The following is a 20,032-nucleotide window of genomic DNA, read 5'->3' on the forward strand; positions in this document are numbered from 1 at the left end:
ACCAGAAACCTGCTTTAAATTGAATTAATATTCTCTTCCTTTCTGCCTTCCGTTGCTTAGCTTTTATTCTTAGACTTTTGGCTTCTTCCCAGAATTATTTGTGCTCCTCTCTTGTGAGTACTCCTCTTGCCCCTTGCCATATTCAAGACTTGCATAAAATCTCTAAGGAGCTGCAGGCCATCTGCAAGGGCTCTAACTGTAATCTTCACAGAGGAAAGATTGCTTCTGGTTTGCTTTTTCTGCTATCTGCTTCCCAGATTAGTATAGGAATGCGAGAGACATTCTCTGCTGAGCAGTCCAGAGGCAGGCGCAGAAGCTGGTGAGGCACTGTGGGGACATGAAGCTGGGGCTGATGAGAGTCCCAGCAATTAATTTTGAATGAGCATTCCAGCATGTGCTGGAATGGTTAGGCCACCAGTGTCTCCAGTGTAAACTGGGAGAAGGAAGGGCTAGTGGCTATGAAAACCGAGGTGGCAGAGGTGGAACTGAAGATGGCTGCTGGATTTTTTGGCTATTAATGACTGTTGTTTGCATGACAGGTCACATTTCTGGAAATGGTTTTTCTCTTAAAGGTTGTTAGCTCTCATACTCTTGCTTTATGTAGCTTATCTCTGTGTGGAATGTGTATTTACAGTCTGTGTTTACAGTTAATTGGCTTTTCTAGAGGAAATAAGCATGGCACAGTCACAAGGTATTGCAAAGTATTCACAGCCAGCCCTAACTGTGTGAAACACTGACCTGGTGAATAATTATGGTCACCTGCAACCCAGTTGTTTGAGAGATACAAACTGAGGAAAGGGCATCTTGGGCAAGCCATACACCTTGTTGCGGCAACACGAGTCAGAGCTGAAATGTTGCGTGAAGTGGGGATGGGAAAAAGTTTTCTTAAGCAAAAGCTGGGTGACAGCCTGATGAGTCTACTTCTGACTTCACTCCTACCTACCCTCTGTGGCCAGCCATGAAGTCTGGCTTGCAGGTAGTGTTGGCAGCACCTCTTGCCTGTGGAGATAGCATTGATGTCTTGGAATGGCTATGACTAAGATACATGCATCTGGGAACAAGGGGTCCTTCTTGATCTGAATTGCTCCTAAGGAGTGTGTAAGGCTCCCTTGGTGGGAGGATGCTGGTCAATATATGGGTTTCAAAGAGGTAAAAAACATCATCTACATTGGTACCTGGCCTCTAGGCACACATCTGTGAAAGATTTCTATGTGTGTTCTGCTTCCTAATAGCTAAGTGATGGCATTATCTTTACAGCCTTTATCCTTCTCAAAGCCTTTTGAAGTACAAGTGTGTTGCAGTCCCCAAGGGATGGAGAACTACAGCTCAGAAATTATTTATAAACTCCTGCACAAGGTATGTCTGTGCAGCAAGGTGCAATGCTATATAGAAACTCACCCAGCTCTGATGTCTTTAGATTGCATCTTCACAACAGGGCTCCTGAGCTTGAAAGAGACTTATAATGGCATCCTCTGAATGTGGGGCTCTTTCCAACAGTGCCTGTAGATGTTCCCAGTAGTTATGGCTTTGTATCTACAACCTCTTGAGTCCCTTACAACTCAAAGAGTTAAAATTAACATTGAGATATGCTGCCCAGTTTTGTGTTTTCCAAGCTAAGTGATGTGATCACCATGTTATGCTGTCTTTCCTACACCAGTCTGCTGTTTCCCTACCTCCCCACAGTGCAGTGGAAAAGATCAGCCCTTAAGACCTTTTGCTACATTTATCTATTCATTTAGTTGAAATAAAACTTTTGTATTATAGCTATTGACATTTGACTGTAGCAACTGTAGCACGACCAGCACTGGCAGAAGTGCGATCCAGTTAAATCATGTTTTACCCTTTACGGCTGGCTGGAGTTTCCAAGACTCTGTGCCTCATGCAGAAACTGTTTTCTAGTCAGCTAGACTTGAGCTTTGCTTTTGACATTTCTCAAACAAGTAGGAATGAAATGGGTCAGCAGCAAGTAGTAGTTTCTGTATGCCCAGCAATGGATATGCTTACTATCCGAAGAAAGAAATATTACTAGGCGAGAGGAACGTTGTTCATCAAGAAAGTTCACCGAGACATGTGTTGAGTGATGACTGAGTGATGAATGTGGTGAAACTATTGCATGTGGGCAAATGTTGTGACAGTGGCTTAAATCAGGGAAAATATGGCATGGTGCAGCATAACCTAAGCCTTGGAATGCAGTGTTATGGGTTGGCTCTGAAGACGCTGACTCATTCTTTGCGCCTCTGGTAGATTCATGCAGCTGGACTGTGTGTGCCTATTGCTCATGAGGCAGGATTTAGGCTGTGGGCTGGCAAGTAAAATTTACAGCATTTCCCAAAACCTGAAAGCAATGAATGAATCTTTAAACAGGCATATGTTGCACATCTCGCCAACAGCAGCCATTAGCTAAGGCTACAAACCCAGTGTGTTGCAGATATTTTGCAGTCTCATCTGACAACCCAGGCAAGCCACACAAATATGTGTGCCTGTGTACCAAAAGAACAGAGTGGTTCTTGCAAGCTTATAGGCTTTTATGGAGTGTAAAACAAAGCTGGATCACTGCACAGTAATATCACTTTAATTACAAAAGTCATGTTATTTTAGAGTCTGGAAGATCATTGCTGTGTTTTATAATCTCTACTTCCACCTGACCCCAGGCAGTTGAAATTAAGAGAGGGTTACAATAAAGGTTAAGGTCACTGGATTTCCCTTACTGCTTTAACTGTAAAACAACCCTCAGCTAAATTGGTATAGCATTCTCTTGGGACATAAATAATGTAGGATTCAGCTGCTAGCAAGATAGCTTAAACCCCCCCAGACAACACAGTGGTTGAAGGGTTCATTCTTAGATCAGCACGGGCACGCACAAAACTTACAAGAACCAATAGATTTGCAGGTACAAACCTGCCTCCTTACACTGACTGCCATGCAAGCATGATCAGATTTCTTCATACTGAATATCTGCAGCTCTTCTCAAAGTCTTTAGATGTACTGTACATCATATTACTTTGCATGCAGCAATATATGCTTTATATGTCCATATTACACATATGCATACATACATTCAGGAGAAATGAGGTGCCTTGTTTTCCCCCAGGTGCTGAATATCCACACCCTTTGCTGTGGAAGCTGAGATTGTTTGTTTTGTAGCTAAAATGAGTTAATAAGCAATGAAGGGAGATATTTTTAGCTCTGTGAGCTTTCCTCATTAAGCACAGAGAATGATACTATAAAGTGAGGTATAAAATTTTACCTTTGCAGAAAGTGAATTGATTTGGACTTTACACACAAACTTTAATACAAAGTGGTGTTTTGAAGTGAGAATGTGAATGTCTGTCTCTATATAAATATATATATAGAGAGAAAACAATACATCCTTGTGTGTACAATGAGAGTGAAATTTAAATGGGAATTATTTCTTTCATAAGCAACTTATGTAGCTACTTTTTTTTCTTCCCTCCCCCCCTTTAAAATTGCCTATTATTTGTACTGTAGACTTCACATAGCTTTCTTGTAGTGATGGGTCCTTAGATGTGTAGTGAGAGACCATTTCCGTTCTCCAGAAGGTTGTGCATGCATCCTACTGAGTTCTCCATGGTTTACTGTAGGAGGGTGAACAGTGTTTGGTTTTGAAAGCAATCTAAGTCTGTTGAGATAGGAACTGGTTTATGATATAATGAAAAACCAATTTCAGGACAAGAGACAACTGTCTTTTTGGGACCTTTGTTCATTTTGTGCTAACTGGGCCACAATTTATTTCTTGTCAAAAGTAATCACAGTATCACCAAGGTTGGAAGAGACCTCATAGATAATCAAGTCCAACCCTTTACCACAGAGCTCAAGGCTAGACCATGGCACCAAGTGCCACATCCAATCCTGCCTTGAACAGCTCCAGGTATGCTGTCCTGAAGTCAACAGCATGTGCTAGATGAGCAAGTTCTCATTATGTGGACTGGAACATGCAGCATTATTTTCCTGGCCTGCAACCAGGTGATTCACATGAGTACCTTTCTGGATAACTCTTTTCACTTCACACACCAATGTGTATTTCTAGCATATTCTGTGGCATGTTCTTGCATATAGAATTATTCATAAATACAGATTTCTGCAAGGCTCTTGCTCTTTTGTAGGACCAAGCATATGGATCACAGTCCTTCTGAAGAGCAGGAGTATCAATTCTTAGTAGAATTTTTAGGTCACAGCTTATCTAAATCATAAATATTTTTTAATCTCATTTTTCTCTGACTCAGATATGAATCTTAGAATCATGGAATCAACCAGGTTGGAAGAGACCTCCAAGATCATCCAGTCCAACCTAGCACCCTGCCCTATCCAATCAACTAGACTTGTTGCAACATTGTTGTTCTGTTTGGTGTTTTTGTTTTTTCTTTGTGTGGGTTTTTTTTTCATATTTCAGGGGAGGAGATAGTAGGCCTAAAATGACCTAATAAAAAATTACTACAGCTTAGAAAAGCAGTAATCAAACATGTAATACAAGCAAAAAAAATATTTAGCTGGCACAGGACACTTGTCAGAGCTGTCTTGTTTTTTTTCCCTAGCCCAGTACAGATGATGTAAATTGACTATCAACAGGTACCAAAAAAAAAAAAAAATTTAGGAAGCAACTCTTTTAGATCAGAATAAAAGGACAAAATATCCCACCAGGAACTAGGCTCAAGCCAAGTATACTGGGATCATCTGAAGGAGTAATAGACACCTTCCTGCGTGACAAAGCAGCACTGAAAGAATGAGCCCCAGTAGATTGTAGGCACTTTGTGTATTGCCTTGAAATTCTCCTTTCTGCGTATGTCGTGATTTATATCAGGTTATGATCACTTCTTTAAGTGGTTATATTTTAGGTGCAAGTCATGATGATTTTTTTTCTGTTCAGAGGACAAACATAAAGGTTGATAATGCTCCAGTTCTTATAAAACCAGCAGTTTTCACAGACAGTTAAAACAGCATCCAAAGCCGGCGTCTGAGCAGAAACTATGGTGTCTAAGATGAGATCACTGAGCATATGCTTTTATGAGCAATTAAGTATTAGCTTGGGATGAAAAGTTTCCTGAAAACACCTTAACGTCCTTAAAGCAAGAAGAATCCACACAATTATCTTGTCTCAACTTTAGAAAACAAATATCTCAAAGCCTGCTAATTCCCCACAACTCCTGCAGCTGATACTCTCACAGTTGCTTTAATTCGTCCTCTGTGTGTGACTGGCCGAGACAAACACAAGCAGGATGAGCATCTTAACAAGTAAAGAGGCCATTTTAGCTGAAGTATGAACAGACCTTTCCAATGGGGTGGACTCTAAGACAATGCTGTCAGAAGCTTCTGTCATCAAGGGATTTTTTTTTTCTTAATTGAAGGCAACTCAGGGTCAGCAGTTGGAATTCTGCTCTCGGAAGGACCCCATGCACAAGCGATTTGACTGCTGGGTGGGAAGAACTTTAGCCATGCAGATATGCTTAATCACAGAGGGTTTCTCTCTGCTGGGGGTTTAGTACTCTTTTTGCACCTCTCCAATTTTCTAATTACCAGCTTTCCTAATGTCTGGATGTAGTGATGGAGAGGCAAGCGGTCAGGAGAAGCTTGAAAACTACCTAACAGCAAAGCTATGGATGTTTTGCTAAGGGTTATGTCCTAACTATTATTCTTGAAGACTAGTATAATAATGTGATGGTTTGGGTGTTTCCTACCCCCTCCCCCCCACTTTGGAAATCACCCAGACTAGACTCAGCCAGCTCTGGAAATTCAATGAAGCTTATTATTTACAGCTAGCACAATATACAAGCAGATATTTACAGTATATACAGAAATAGACAAGGTAAAAGGTAATACAGAAACACAGCAGCCCTCCCAGAAACCTGAGTCCCCAGGAGGGGCTCCCAACCTCCCCTTCACCTTCCCCCTACCCCTCTCAACCTTACCCCAGTCCCAAGGAGGAATGGAGGTTCAGCCAGAGTGTTAGGAAGCTAAGTGGCTTAGTCAGAGAGACAGAGGGTGAGGTTAGAGAGAGAGATGCAGCTCAGAGCTCCCCAGCAGGAGAAGTGCCTTATCTATGTTTTGATTCTTATGCATCTCAGCAAGGCTATGAGGGCAGTAGACATCACCATTGTTTTCCTTTCTCAGCCTGTAATCTAGTCCTTCTCACCAAAACATCCTAGCTAGCTTCAAACTAGCACAAATAACATTAAGCTAGTGCTCACACATTTCTGTCTGAGGGCCACTTGAATCTGGATCTGGGAAGCAGGCATCATTTCATCACAGGGCTATTTCTGGGGAACTGCGTTCTGAGAAATATTTATTCTTGGGATCACACAGAATTTGTGAGTTATTCAGTTAATCAGAGTAGTTTTTCTAAGGCTGTAACTATTTGCATCCAGCAATGGTAATTTGTTCTGCCCCAGTTGACTGAATCTATAGTCTCACAGTGTTTGTGCTCCCCCTCATTCATTCATCTTGCATTATAGGCCTGTTTGTGCTGGATGCTGAGTACCTGTGGTTTGATTGAAAGTTATTGTGTCTCTCAGGAGTAAATTTAATTTGAGTGATACTCCCCTATAATCCCATGTGATGTGATGCATTAGAAAATAGAGTAATAACAGAGTATCTACAAGCCAGTTTTTGAGTCTTATTTGAGGAAAAGAAATCTTAGTAGAGAAAGCCATAGAAATAAACTGGGGTTATGCTTTAAGTAATACAGAAGTTCATTGAGTCTTGAGGAAAAAAAAAAGGAGGTATTGATCATAAGCAGCCTTCTGTCAGCTGTTAACTGCTGGGATTGGTGGTTTAGCACTGACATTATTTCAGGTAAATGGGTAGGCAGAATTGTAAACAAAGGAAAATATTCAATCCCCCAAATGAAACGTGGGCTGAAGCCTACTATTTATAGCTTAGCAAATCCTCATTAATCCATTCTGTTGTTTGGGTTTGTCTTTTATTTAACACTAAGAAAGAATGCTAATGCAATGTTTCTCTGCTAAGTGTTTTGTAACATTTGAGACCTTAGTTGCTAGCCTATGTTTTTCTTTCCAAACAAAGACCTGATGCAGTTTTAACTTGGATCATGCCAAGGAAAAAAACTGCTGTGTGTCTCAGAGTATTAGCAAAGACTTTAAGTGACAAAAACCTATTGAAGCCAGCAGGAAACACAATCCAGCAGTTACACAGCAGCAGAAACCCAGGTGTGTCCTGATTTGGGTTCAATAGAAAAGTGTTGGTTATTGTAATTATGGCTTCAGAGAAATGCTTAATAATGTTTACTTGTTTCTGACATACCTGAGGACTTGTCCACAGAATTAAATCACTCGATGCTGGAAAAACCCTGTATACTTAATCAAATTTGTTCTCAGCCTTAGGTTCATCTAAAAGCATTTTAAAGGATGTACTGCTGCTCACAGAGCCTGAAGCACAAGAACCAGATGTCACAGTTTAAGACTAGTGTCCAAATTGTACATTGTAAATAAAAGTGCTTGAGAGAACTCAAGAGTATGTCCCCAAAAGAGGCTGAACAGTACATATGAGATATTTATCCCATATTATTGGCTTATGATTTTCCTATGTAATCTGAGGTTCAGAGTGTTCCTGTCTCTCTCACTTGCTTTTGCCACCGTCTCTTCCTCTGGCCTTGCTTGCTGTGCGCCGATCACTATCTAGGCTATAGTAAGAAGAGAGAGATAATGGCCTCAAGTTGCATCAGGGGAGGTTTAGGTTGGATGTTGGGAGAAGTTCTTTACTGGAACAGGTTGCCCAGGGAGGTGGTGGAGTTGCCATCCCTGGAGGCGTTTAAAAAGAGAGTGGATGTGGAGCTTGAGGCTATGATCTAGTGATTAAGGATGCTGGGATGAAGGTTGGACTGGATGCTCCTGGTGGTCTTTTGCAACCATAGCGATTCATAGTGATTAGATGTGCTGAGGGGTTTGGTTTAGTCAAGGATTTGTCAGTGTGAAACTAATGATTGGACTTGATGAGCTTGAAGGTCTTTTCCAGTCTAAGAAATTGTGTGATTGTGTGATAATATTGTGACAACCTGGGCTTTGTCCAGGGGGATACCTGGACTGTTGTCTGGTTGTATATTTGTATATCTATTTGAATATGTTTATTGCCTTTTAGTCTACTGTGCTGGTTTGGGGCTAATGGGAATAATTTAATAAGAGAAATTAGATCATTTGCTGTGAAAAGAAGAACTATAGTGATGTGTATTTCACTCATAGATTTTGCTTAGACATATAAAAGCAAGAACATAAAGATAAGGTCAGTCTCTTCTGCCTGAACCTGCATATTCCCAACTAATCACTCTGCTTCTAAGGCCTCTTGCTCATATTTTCCAGCTCACCCTACACATAACAGGGATTTTGCAATAAGGGAGGGGATGGAGAGAAGGTGGAAGGGTGATTGGGACTCCTTCTTGGATAGTCTGCTGTTGGGAGGGGGTAATCTCTGTATTACTTTTAACTTGTGTATTAAAGCAAGTTGTAAATATACCTGTATATATTGTATTTATTTTGCTTGTCAATTTTCAAAGCTATAAATACAGCTTCATTCCTAAACTTTCAGATGGCTGAGTTTAGTCTGAGTGAATTCCTAACCGTATGGGGAGGCAGGTAATTCCCAAAACATGGCACCTACTTGTGGAAATAATAATTTCACTTTACATCCAAATTCTGAGTAGTGTGATCATTTGCCTTTGTCAGGTAAATCTCAAACTCTGTGGTGTAAATCCACCAGTTCTGGGCTCCTCAATTCAAGAGAGATGTTGAGCTACTGGAAGGTGTCCAGAGAAGAGCAATGAAGCTGATGAGAGGCCTGGAGCACAGCCCTGTGAGGAGAGGCTGAGGGAGCTGGGGGTGTGCAGCCTGCAGAAGAGGAGGCTCAGGGCAGACCTCATTGCTGTCTACAACTACCTGAAGGGAGGTGGTAGACAGGTGAGGTTGGTCTCTTCTGCCAGACAACCAGCAACAGAACAAGGGGACAAGCCTCAAGTTGTGCTAGGGGAGGTCTAGGCTTGATATTAGGAGGAAGTTCTTCTCAGAGAGGGTGATTGACATTGGAATGGGCTGTGCAGGGAGGTGGTGGAGTTGCTGTCCCTGGAGGTGTTCAATCAAAAGCCTGGCTGAGGCACTTAGTGCCATGGGCTGGCTGATTGGAGAGGACTGGATGCTAGGTTGGACTGGATGAGCTTGGAGGTCTCTTCTAACCTCGTTGATTCTATGATTCACAGTCACATTAAGTGTGAAAAGAGCAGTATTTAGAGCTCGGTGGAAAGATGCAGTAGAAAGACTGTATGCTGTCCATAACTTCAGATAACTCAAGTTGAAGCACTGTCAGAAATGCATTTTCACTTTATGTTAAAAAAGAAAAAGTATTGTGACATTTTTATCATAAAGCTGTCGTGTACATGATGTTTACTGCAAAATCTGGGTCTTGCAAACCAATACGGTTTTAAAGGTTCAAAGCTCAATTTTCAGCTGTTATTCCAGGGTTGCATTTTCAAACGAGTTCAAAAGTCACCACTTCAGAATTTGTTTGGAAACATGACCTCAGCTTGGCGTACTTAGGTCGTTGGGAAATGCAAACAGAAAGCTGGGGACAGTTTCTCAGGGTGAGAAAGTGACCTTAGGAGTTGGCATGAAGAGGTCAGTTTTTGCCTGTCTGGAGAAAATATTGCTGGCAAGTTGATTGCTGGAGAGTTTATTGAGCTTTTGAAAATGACTGCTAACAAAAATCTAAACAAATGGCTCTCTGTTGTGTCTGTGAGCTGTAAAATCTAATGCCACTCATTAGCTACCTTCTGTGATGATGGACTTGACTGAAGATATGCTGAAATGCTCAGAATGAACAGGTGATCTGTTATATCAGGAAAACTTTAAAATTTCAAGAACTTCAAAATACATATTAAAAGTATTTGTAAGGTCAGTGAAAGATAAGAGCATAAACCACTGAACAGTCATGCTTTCTGCACAAGCTGCACTCTTGGTGTCGTCTGGGTTACTGCTACCAGGCAGAGCAAAATACTGAAGTCAGATTTTTTTTCTCCTGGAAAGTTTAGGGTCTTTCTGTTCTACCCATATTGACCTGGAGATGATTGCATGAGTAAGAGAGAAACCCACAGAGACCTACCATAGGGAAATGTGGCTTTAAGAACCAGAAAATAAGAAGAGTGGAAAGTCATTAGAATTTATGCTAAGGCATCTACATGAATTTCTTTTTTTCTTTCATTTTTTTTTTTTTGATCTTACACATTTTGTCTTAGTTTGATAAGCAGCTTTGGTTAGTTGGCTGTTTCACAGCTTGGTAAGTTATATTTGGTTTTGCTTTGAATACAGATGTCCCTGAGAGTTACTGTTCATGCTCTAATTGTCCGTTCAGTAACTGCATATGGCCTTTTAATATGAAGGCTCTAATCACAGATTTGAGAGGTAAATTGGCTTCTGGATCTTTCTTTAGCATGATCTTTGCAATTGTATTGCCGAGTGAAATATTCAATAGCAAGCTTTGTTTGCCTATATTCTGTATTTCTGAGAGCTTTGTTTCTCTGTAATAGTTACAGGACTTGTATTCCCCCTGCACTTGCAGCCACACTGCCTTACACAAGCTCAAGATGTTAGATGTAATTTGTGTCAGATGAAGTGTCTGAGTGAAACAGGAGACAGCGGCCAGCCTGAAACATGCCTGTTGGAGCAGACAGAACTATGACCTTGACACTGTTGGATGAGATTTGTTCTGTGAACTAGAAGAGCTCCAAGGGTGGGCAGCAGGGTTGACATTGCTGCAGGGGCCCTCCCTGGAGGCAAAGGGTTAGTGTAATTTCTGAGCTGTTGAAACTGCTCCCTTATTCAGCTAAATCAGCCCCAGCTGCTCAGTTTTTTTGCTAGGGTGCCAGCTTGGACTGGCCCATTTACTAGAATCACAGCATAATTTCAGTTGGAAGGGAACTTTAAAGGTTATCTAGTCTGTCTCCTGTGCAGGGACATCTGAAACCAGGTCAGAATCCTGTCCAAACAGACCTTGAACAATACTAGAGATGCCTACTTACATGGGCAACATGTTCAGTGTTTCACCACCCTAGTGGTAAAGATGTCTTCCTTTTATCTAGTCTAAATGTCCTTTTTAGTTTAAAACTATCATCTCCCATCTGTTGCAACTGGCCTTGGTAAAAAGACCATCCCTATGTTTCTGATAGGCCCCTATAAGTACTGCAAAGGCTGCTATAAGATCTCCCTAGAGGCTTCTTTTCTCCAGGTTGAACAATCCCAACTCATTAAGCCTGTCTCCACAGGAGAGATTCTCCATCCCTCTGATGAATTTTGTGGCCTCCTGGATGTGCTCCAATAGGTCCTTGTCTCTCCTGTGCATAGTACTCCAGGTGGGATCTCACTATAGTGGAGCAGTGCTGTAGAACCACCTTCTTCAACCTGCTGGTCTCCTTTTAATAGCATAATACTTTGACAAAAGAACAGCACAAGCTAGGAGGCAGAATTACCTACTGAGCTACTGGTGCTCTGCCACTCTGCAAGTGCCCCTCGAGCATGTGGCTGGTTATTTAGCAAGGAGCAGGCAGCTCAGGTGTTCAGTACTTTTCCATGGGTTTATGCTCCTTCCAAGTGGGAGAGTCAGAAAGTGTGGAGACAAGGAGCTGTCTGTAGTTGACAGATTTAGCAGTGACATTGTGGTGGCTGTTTGTGCTATGAGCAGAAGAGAAGTCTGTGTTCCAATGCTGAGATGTAATGCATGAAAAGTGGTGGCTAGGAGTAGGGCTAGGGAAGATTAAGTTGATGGTGCTCAGTGTGCCAGAAAGGGCAAAAAGAATTGAAGAAGAGAGGGGTGATGAAATTGGAGAGGTCAAAAAGTGAAGTCCTGTGGGTAAGGCTGGACAGAAAATCATTGCCACAGCCGAGGCAGAAGATATTATATTTTCGGCAGGGTAAAATGAGTAGCATTTTTTAAATGGAAAAACCCAGAAGTTAGATATATTATGCAGAAATTATGGTCCTAATGCAGAGTTGGGAACTGTGGAGCACAATCAAATATTGTTGGAGGCAAGGAGCTAGCAGGATAGAAAGCAGGCTGGATGTGCAAGCTTTTATGGACAGGCAGGATGCACTATGCTCTGCACAGAAGAAGAGAGTGCAGGAAGCTTGGGTCAAGATAGTTTTATCCATATTGAGCTTGGGTTATGCTGTTAATTTAGGCTGAATGCATGTGTTCAATTCAGATGGTCTAAAGTTGACCACCATTGTTGCTAATTTTCCGCTGAACATGCTCTCTCCTGACAGAACACACATCTAAATGTGCTGACACAGCAAGTTTCCATGCCTCGGGCTGCAGCCCCCTGATATGATACATTCAGTTGTGCAAGGGCAGGCAGTTTGTTACTGGCAGCTTACGGTGTGCATGTTCTCATGGTCTTACAGAAGACCATCTAGCAGAGACAGCTTGGAAATGGGTCTCTTTCAACTTCCTTTGCTTCAGGGCTTTTGTGCACCAGCCTGACACCCCTGTGATGGAAAGACTGAAGGTGGCTTGTTCCAGTAGATTTTCTACTGTTGCAGCCAGTAGACTTGCTCTGACTTGAGCCAAGGGTGGCTCTGCCACATCTCGGAGTAGCTTTGAAGGGCAAGGTGCTCCCTGTCACTAGGAGATGTCACACATTGAACTTTGCGTAGGCTCAAACTGTCTACTGAGGAGAAATAGTAGTGGTTTTTCCAGTTGCTTTTGGGTGCTGTGCTAGCTCTTTTTTTTTTTTTTGCCTGTTGAAGAATGAGGTGAGGTAGGTAACCCAAGAGGTAAATCTGTCTGGGTTGGGAAGCACTGCAAATGCTACCAGGAACCTTGAAAATATGTTAAACTCAGAATTATACCAGAGCTGGTTGCCAGGTTTCAAAGTGTATTGGTTCTTTCTGCTCACCTGAAGGAATGGCAGATCCAAACCACTGAGAGGGAATAATGACAGTTACGGTGGTTGCTGTGTTTCTGGCAGGGTCATGATCCATTTTGCAGCAACATGATGATGTTTGGCATGAAAGGGTAGTAGCAGCTTGGTGGTGGTTATTTAGAAAGGGAAAGCTGCTCAAAGCAGTGGTGGAGTCTGGCTCTGCCAGTTGCCTCTGAGCTTCATGAGGGTTAGGCTGAAGTTTGACCTGTATGAAATGTTGATGCAAGATGGAGAGATTTTTGCAGTCCTGCCAGTAACTCTGCCTGTGGGTAATACAGGCAGCTGGAGAGATCTGCTGAGGGACACGTTCCACAGCCTTCTTTTTGCTTGGCTGTTTCCCCTCACATGCTTGCTTTGAACCACTTTTTAGCTTGGCAAGTGCTGCCATCTCTGACAAGCCTGTGCCATCCCCATGGGGAGATGCATGGAGACTGGCAGTCACCAAAATGAGCAAATACTTCTGCAGAGTGAGAGTACATGGCTGCTGGTAGCAGCAGGCCAGAACAGGACAATGGGTGCCCCAGGCACTAATATTATGCATTTCATAATGTGCTGTGTGGAAAACAAAACCAAGCAGCAGTGACAACAAAGCTGTCCCACAACCACCTTCTGCAGTGAGCTGCTTCTCACTTGGCTTCTAAATGTTGTTTTACTTTGGTTGAGTTAATAACTGAGTGCCTCTGACAACAGTGTGCAAGAGAACAGCTTGTTCTGGAGACATGAGTGTCATAAAGGGCAGGCTTGCACCAAGTTTTTCTTTCTTTTTCTTTTCTCCTCTTTTGTTTGCTATGAATAGGAGACAATAGTGTTTGCAGTACCTCTTGATTAAAAAAAAACCCTAGTGCTGTTTCTATTGTCCATGCTGTTTACTTATCAGACTGCACTCTCCTGTGCTTTTGAGAGCTTCTTTGCCCAGTAGGATAATTCTGGAACGATAAGTAGGAGCTGGTGTAGCATAATGGGGTTCCAGTAAGCCTCAGAGTGTTGAGAATTTCTGTAGCTGAGATATTGGCATCTTTAGCATGGCAGTGCCTTAGAGCACCAATCCAGTGTCAGCTCTCAGGGGTTACTTAAGACAGTCCACACACAAATTGTGAAAGAGGAAGCATGCATCTCCCTGATGTGGGTGACATGCTTATTAATGGCTTCTGCAGAAGAGTGACTGGAATATATGTGGCTGTTCTGTTTGTTGTTAGCTGAGGACTAATTCAGTAAATTGGAGGTGATGGATTCATCAGCTCCAGTGCAGCCCTGGCACAGCTCTGGCTTGCTCAAGCACCTCTGGCATTCCCAGAGATCCAGAGCTGAATTCTGAGCTCTTCGTAGTTTGAAAGTGCTGTGGTGCCAGACGCTGGGCTTTTATCCTCTTGCCTCTCACTAATTTACTCTTCCATTGCTTCTTGTGCTTGATATCATCCTGCCTTTCATTAAATAAAAAATAAGACACTTTTTTCCCCACCATATGCTCTTCATTCCCAAAATCTAATTCCCAAGTCATTAAGCTTCATGCAGACAGAGGAGCATTCTTTACTTAAATTGGTGCAATCATGGGTAAATAACACTCAGGTAAACTTCTTGAAAAATGTCAGTGTGGATGTACTGTGGCTGCAAGAATGTTGACAGCCTAATGAACAGCAAAGATTGAGCCTTATGTATGAATGTTAAGGTAATATTCATCTTGCCCTGCTCTTAGAATGTCCGTGTGTATTCCCATTTTACCTTTTACAGTACTGATAGTTTAATAAATCAGAGGCAGCTTATTCATGTTTGCCTGCTTTCTGAAGGCGAGGATATCAAGTCATAACCTAAACAGTTTTGACACACAATGTCTGGTGAAAAGAGCCTGAAATAGTCTTTTATTTAGAGATGTTATAGAATCACCCAGGTTGGAAGAGACCTCCAAGATCATCCAGTCCAACCTAGCACCCAGCCCTATCCAGTCAACCAGACCATGGCACTAAGTGCAACATCCAGGCTTTGCTTGAACACCTCCAGGGACGGTGACTCCACAAACTCCCTTAATGCCAATCACTCTCTCTGGCAACAACTTCCTCCTAATATCAAGCCTAGACCTCCCCTAGCACAACTTGAGGCTTATCCCCTTGTTCTATTGCTGCTTGTCTGGCAGAAGAGACCAACTTCACCTGGCTACAGCCTCCCTTCAGGTGGTTGCAGACAGCAATGAGGTCTGCCCTGAGCCTCCTCTTCTGCAGGCTGCACACCCCCAGCTCCCTCAGCCTCTCCTCACAGGGCTGTGCTCCAGGCTCCTCACCAGCTTCATGCCCCTCTCTGGACACCTTCCAGTAGCTCAACATCTCTCTTGAATTGAGGAGCCCAGAACTGGATACAGCACTCAAGGTGTGGCCCGAGCAGTGCTTAGTACAGGGGCAGAATAACCTCCCTTGTCCTACTGGCCACACTAATCCATGCCAGGATGCCATTGGCTCTCCTGCCCACCTGGGCACACTGCTGGCTCATGTTCGGCTACTGTCTACCAGTACCTGCAGGTCCCTCTTTGCCTGGCTGCTCTCCAGCCACTCTGTCCCCAGCCTGTAGCGCTGCTTGGGAAATATGCAGGGTAATGAGGTTCTCTTACTCAGAGAAGGAGAATAAACTGAGAGTCACGTAATCCATTCATCCTCTGGCTCCAAAGGAGGCTGGTTTCTTGTCATTCCCAAGAAGAAACTCCTTTACACTTGTCTAGCCAGGACAGTTTGTAACATAGCTCCTTTGTTACGCCCGGGCTCCCCGGTGACTCCTGTGGCACTGATAGGAGCGTCTCTTTCCAGTCCAGCGTGTGGGCTGACGCCTGTCAGCTGCCCGGGGCGCTGCTGCTGGAACACCTCCCGCATCACTGTGCTCCTCGTCACACAGCGAGGGCTCAGCAGGAGTTGCAGGCTGTTGACGTGCTCCTGGTCTTGATCTGAAATTAACTGCCACGACTTGAGTCTTTGGAGATGATGCCAGAAGGAAGAACAGAAGACCTATGAGATAGCAAAGAGCAAATATGATGTAGAATTGTCCATTGGTAGTCTTCAAAGGGAGAGGTTTGATTTTTCTTTCACAGCATGGTTGCTGCACCTTGCAGCCATACAGGCTCCCATTTACAGCTTTTGACTCACTGTTGTCTCAACAGCTCTGTGGGTTTCTTTTGCCAGGAGAGATTCAGTACTGTATGTGATGATAAAAGGCTCTTTGTTCTGCTCTGCAGCCTCCTCTGCAAGACTGAGCAAAACAGCCTTGTCACAGTTGTGGAAACTACTGATACTGGTGCAGGAGTTTGGAGGAGAGGCAAAGAAAAGAAAGAATCTTTTCCCGAGTTAGCTTCTGGAGTGTAATTTCTTCGAAGGAAACTTCATAATTGAAATATTACATAAATACTGCACCTTTTGTAAGGGCATATTTGTCTAAGATGCCCCCATCTACTAAACTTACTTGTTTCAGAGGTCAAAATGATTCATGTTTCCGTTTTCCTTCCCCTTTTTGTGTGTGGAACCAGTTCTTTATAGCTCGTCCTTTTCTTGCTCTCAATCTCTACCTCTGTAGGACACACTGTATTACTCTAATTGCTTCCAAAATCTCTAGGTTTTGCTGTTCATCTGAAATACATTTGGGAGTCCAGATTGATTCTTGGAAGTATACAATATCGTTGTCATCTCCAGTTAAACTAATTTGAAGGTTTAATAAACTAAACAAACCAGCAACTAAATCACCAGTAATAGGAAGCTTTTTATGGTTCTCCTCTTCCTGGGTTTATTTTAGTTTAGCACACTTTTTGTCTGTTGGTATCTATGCTGTTATACAGATTCACTTGTGAGAAAAAAACCACCTAAAGCATCACTCATCCTTCACAATGGACCTCTGGCAAGCTAATGTATTCTGGGTTTAGAATATGAATCCTTTGTCCTTTTCACATTTGCTATGTAGCCACTCATAAAGTGGTTAGAAATAGAGAAGATATGCTGTTTCGAGGGGTTAAAACCTCTGCCATTTATGTTGGCAAGAACTCACTGCAGCAAATCATCTGAAGTGTTTTTCTTATCCTTCAGATTTCAGCTGAAGACAAGCATGAAGATAGTTCTTCTGTCAGTGTCAAGGGATAGGAATAAATTATTTAAGAAAAACAGTGACAGAAAATGCTGGCTACAAAACCCCCAAAGTCTTTCTCTAAACCACCATAATTTATTTCAGCTTTTCAGATAAAGTTGTTTTTATGGGAGTGATCTGATGGTTTTGACTTAGCCTTGCAGATGAAAAAGCTCTCTGTGGTTGAAGAGACACACCAGAAAATATTCAAACGCAGGGGTACGCTCTAGGGTTTGAGAAAGCTTCAAAGGAGATGGATGAAGGTTGTTCTGAAACCATCCTAGAACATCAGCAGATTTTGCAAAACAACTGGGAGACTCTAGAGGAGATAAGGCAGATTTTGTGTCACAGGAAAATGAGATAGCTGTGCCCACAACATGGAGATGAGCCATAGAGCTTGTTTGAAGATGGAGTGCTTCAGTTAAAGCTGGTGCAGAAGAGAAGCATCTCCTTGCATAACTCTTCCTCTTCTCCAGGTCTTTGTAATTGACTTATGTGAGAATTGGACAGGTGGTAGTTGTGTTTCTTCCTGGCCCCACAAGTGGATCTTCTGTTTTACGGGACTTTAATAAGTAGCAAACAGCAGGTCTCATGCTGACACAGAGCTAATCCAAAGGATTTAGAATTAATATTTAGGTAGACATAATTTAGAGAGCTTTGTGGGTTAATCAGTACATTTAATTCTCTCTGAGTCTGACTCCATGCTTTCTACAACACCCCTTTGGGCAGAGGAAGAACTCCAGTAGATTTTGCAGGCATGATTTCCTTTTACAAGAAACACACTTCTGGAGTTTCATGGTATGTTGTTAAAGCAGGAGACTGTGGCTGCTGATCTGGAGCATGTCTGGAGAGGGCAGCACTAGGACCTTTGGCCAAAGCATTAATCAAATCCAGAAAAGTCTGGGCTAATCCAGCAGATTAGGCAGAGATTTTTGGGATTGGTAAGAACAGATTCTCCAGAGATAACCAGATTGAGCTTGTGCTCCTCCTTTTGGAAGAGGAAACCAAAGTAATATGTAGCATTGAGTACCCTGGTCACTGCAAATCACTGGTATGAATTACGAATTGCCATACCTCTAGAAGAACCCTGGAATTACTCTAGAGGGATTTGCAGTGCCCATAGCTACTTCATCTTTATTTTCAGCGATGAGGACACACAATATGAGTCTAAAGATCTCAGCAGTTTGAGTGTTTTCTATTGGACCTGCACATGCAAAAAATCATCAATGTAGTGGATACTCTAAGGTTCACAAGGGTCTTGGCCAAGATGATCTACCACAGTAAATCACCAGCAGAGGTACTCTACTGCTCAATTTCTCTGGGCCTGTGACTCCTAGCTGTCCCCAGGCCCTCCAAAATACTCTCAGCTGTTCAGTTTCAGAAAAATGTGAACAACTTCTCCTTGCCAGTCAACTGCAAAGCTTGCACACACTTGAGATAAGATGAGGAACTGCATAAGGACAGATGAAGGGGTTGACGAGCTGGTGTCTCTCCACACTGTCCCTTAGCCACTGTTGTTTAAGGGTTCCTTGGGCATATCAGCTAACTCAAAGCGAAGGTGAGACTGTCTAAACAAGTCTACACTAAGTAAATCTTCACATAACATTTAGTAATTACTGTGTTTTCCTTAATGCCAATGCAAATTATTTATCACGCTTTCAGTCTCATGATTATTTATGCATTTCTCTAACTAAGGGCAACATTTTCACTAAGTAGACAGTGAATTTACTGCTAAAGCCAGCTAGACTTAGTTCCTTCTTATTTCTGCACATCTGTGGCTGGTCCTATCTCTTCTGGCTCAGCAAGGATGGTTAATTATTCTACTTGATCTTCACTTATTATAACAGTATTATGTAAACTATTTTTAAAATGTCATGGTTCTATTTCATTATTTATCTCAAATATAACCTGGCTGCTATGAAATATGAGATGTGCCTGGATGCATTCCTGTGTGATCTGGTGGAGGTGATCCTCCGTTGGCAGGGGGCTTGGTGTAGATGATCTTTTGAGTTCTCTTCTGAGTCCTGACATTCTGTGATTCTTAGGTTTGAAAGTTTAGCATGTATTGCTACAGGTCTTGAGACCTGCTTTTTACTTTGTTAGCAGTATACTACTGTACCTTCTAAATTAATTATCCTGTCCTCTAAGTAGCAGCTCACTCATGTTGGTGTCTGAAAATGTATTCCTGAGCAATTCAAAACATGCATATTCCTTAGCATTTTAAAACATGCTGTTAGAATTCAGCAAGACAAAGATCCTTTCTGCCTCATACATAGTATGCATGAACTTACTGTGTTTGTTTCCAAGTGGGCAGCTGCACTCTTTTATTTGGTGAGATCTGTGTGCCACATACTTGTTTTAGTCTGCTTTGTGAGAAATTTCAGTGATGTGAATAGTGTTTTGGCTCACACAAGAGAACATAGAGTGTAATGGAGAGAATAGAATAGAATCAACCAGGTTGGAAGAGACCTCCAAGCTCAGCCAGTCCAACCTAGCACCCAGCCCTGCCCAGTCAACTAGACCATGGCACTAAGTGCCCCATCCAGGCTTTTCTTGAACACTTCCATGGACAGCGACTCCACCACCTCCCTGGGCAGCCCATTCCAATGCCAATCACTCTCTCTGACAACAACTTCCTCCTAACATCCAGCCTAGACCTCCCCTGCCACAACTTGAGACTGTGTCCCCTTGTTCTGTTGCTGGTTGCCTGGCAGAAGAGACCAACCCCACCTGGCTACAGCCTCCCTTCAGGTAGTTGTAGAGAGCTCCAGTATATCTTGGAGGTGTAGGACTTTGTTGTTGACAGCTCCTGTTGAGCACTCTGATGATATCTGTTCTCTTCATCTATAAAAAGTGCATAGTTTATTCTGTTTCCCAGAAGGTTATTTCAATTTGGTCACATTATAGCCCTTTAACATAATACTTTCTCTCATTGCTACACTAATACTGTGCGCTCCTCTCTGCAGACAGCTACATTTTGTATTTTCCCTGAATAAAGAATAACCTATGCCTCAA

General features: G+C 42.6%; 1 long non-coding RNA gene across 4 annotated transcripts in view; it reads left to right on the forward strand.

Annotated features, from left to right (window-relative positions):
* LOC135189651 (uncharacterized) overlaps positions 1–20,032 on the forward strand; it is a 137,013-nt gene that overhangs the window by 76,504 nt on the left and 40,477 nt on the right. The window contains exon 5 of one of the 4 annotated variants that reach the window (XR_010308197.1): positions 15,721–16,616. The exons of 1 other annotated variant lie outside the window; for it this stretch is intronic. This is a non-coding gene — a long non-coding RNA (uncharacterized LOC135189651). Of the gene's footprint in view, positions 1–1,257; positions 1,706–4,124; positions 4,173–15,720; positions 16,617–20,032 lie in introns of those variants that run through there. 2 more of the 4 variants (XR_010308203.1, XR_010308195.1) reach the window with 2 other exon arrangements.

This window comes from Pogoniulus pusillus, chromosome 33, assembly GCF_015220805.1.
Source record: "Pogoniulus pusillus isolate bPogPus1 chromosome 33, bPogPus1.pri, whole genome shotgun sequence".
Taxonomy (NCBI): Eukaryota; Metazoa; Chordata; class Aves; order Piciformes; family Lybiidae; genus Pogoniulus; species Pogoniulus pusillus.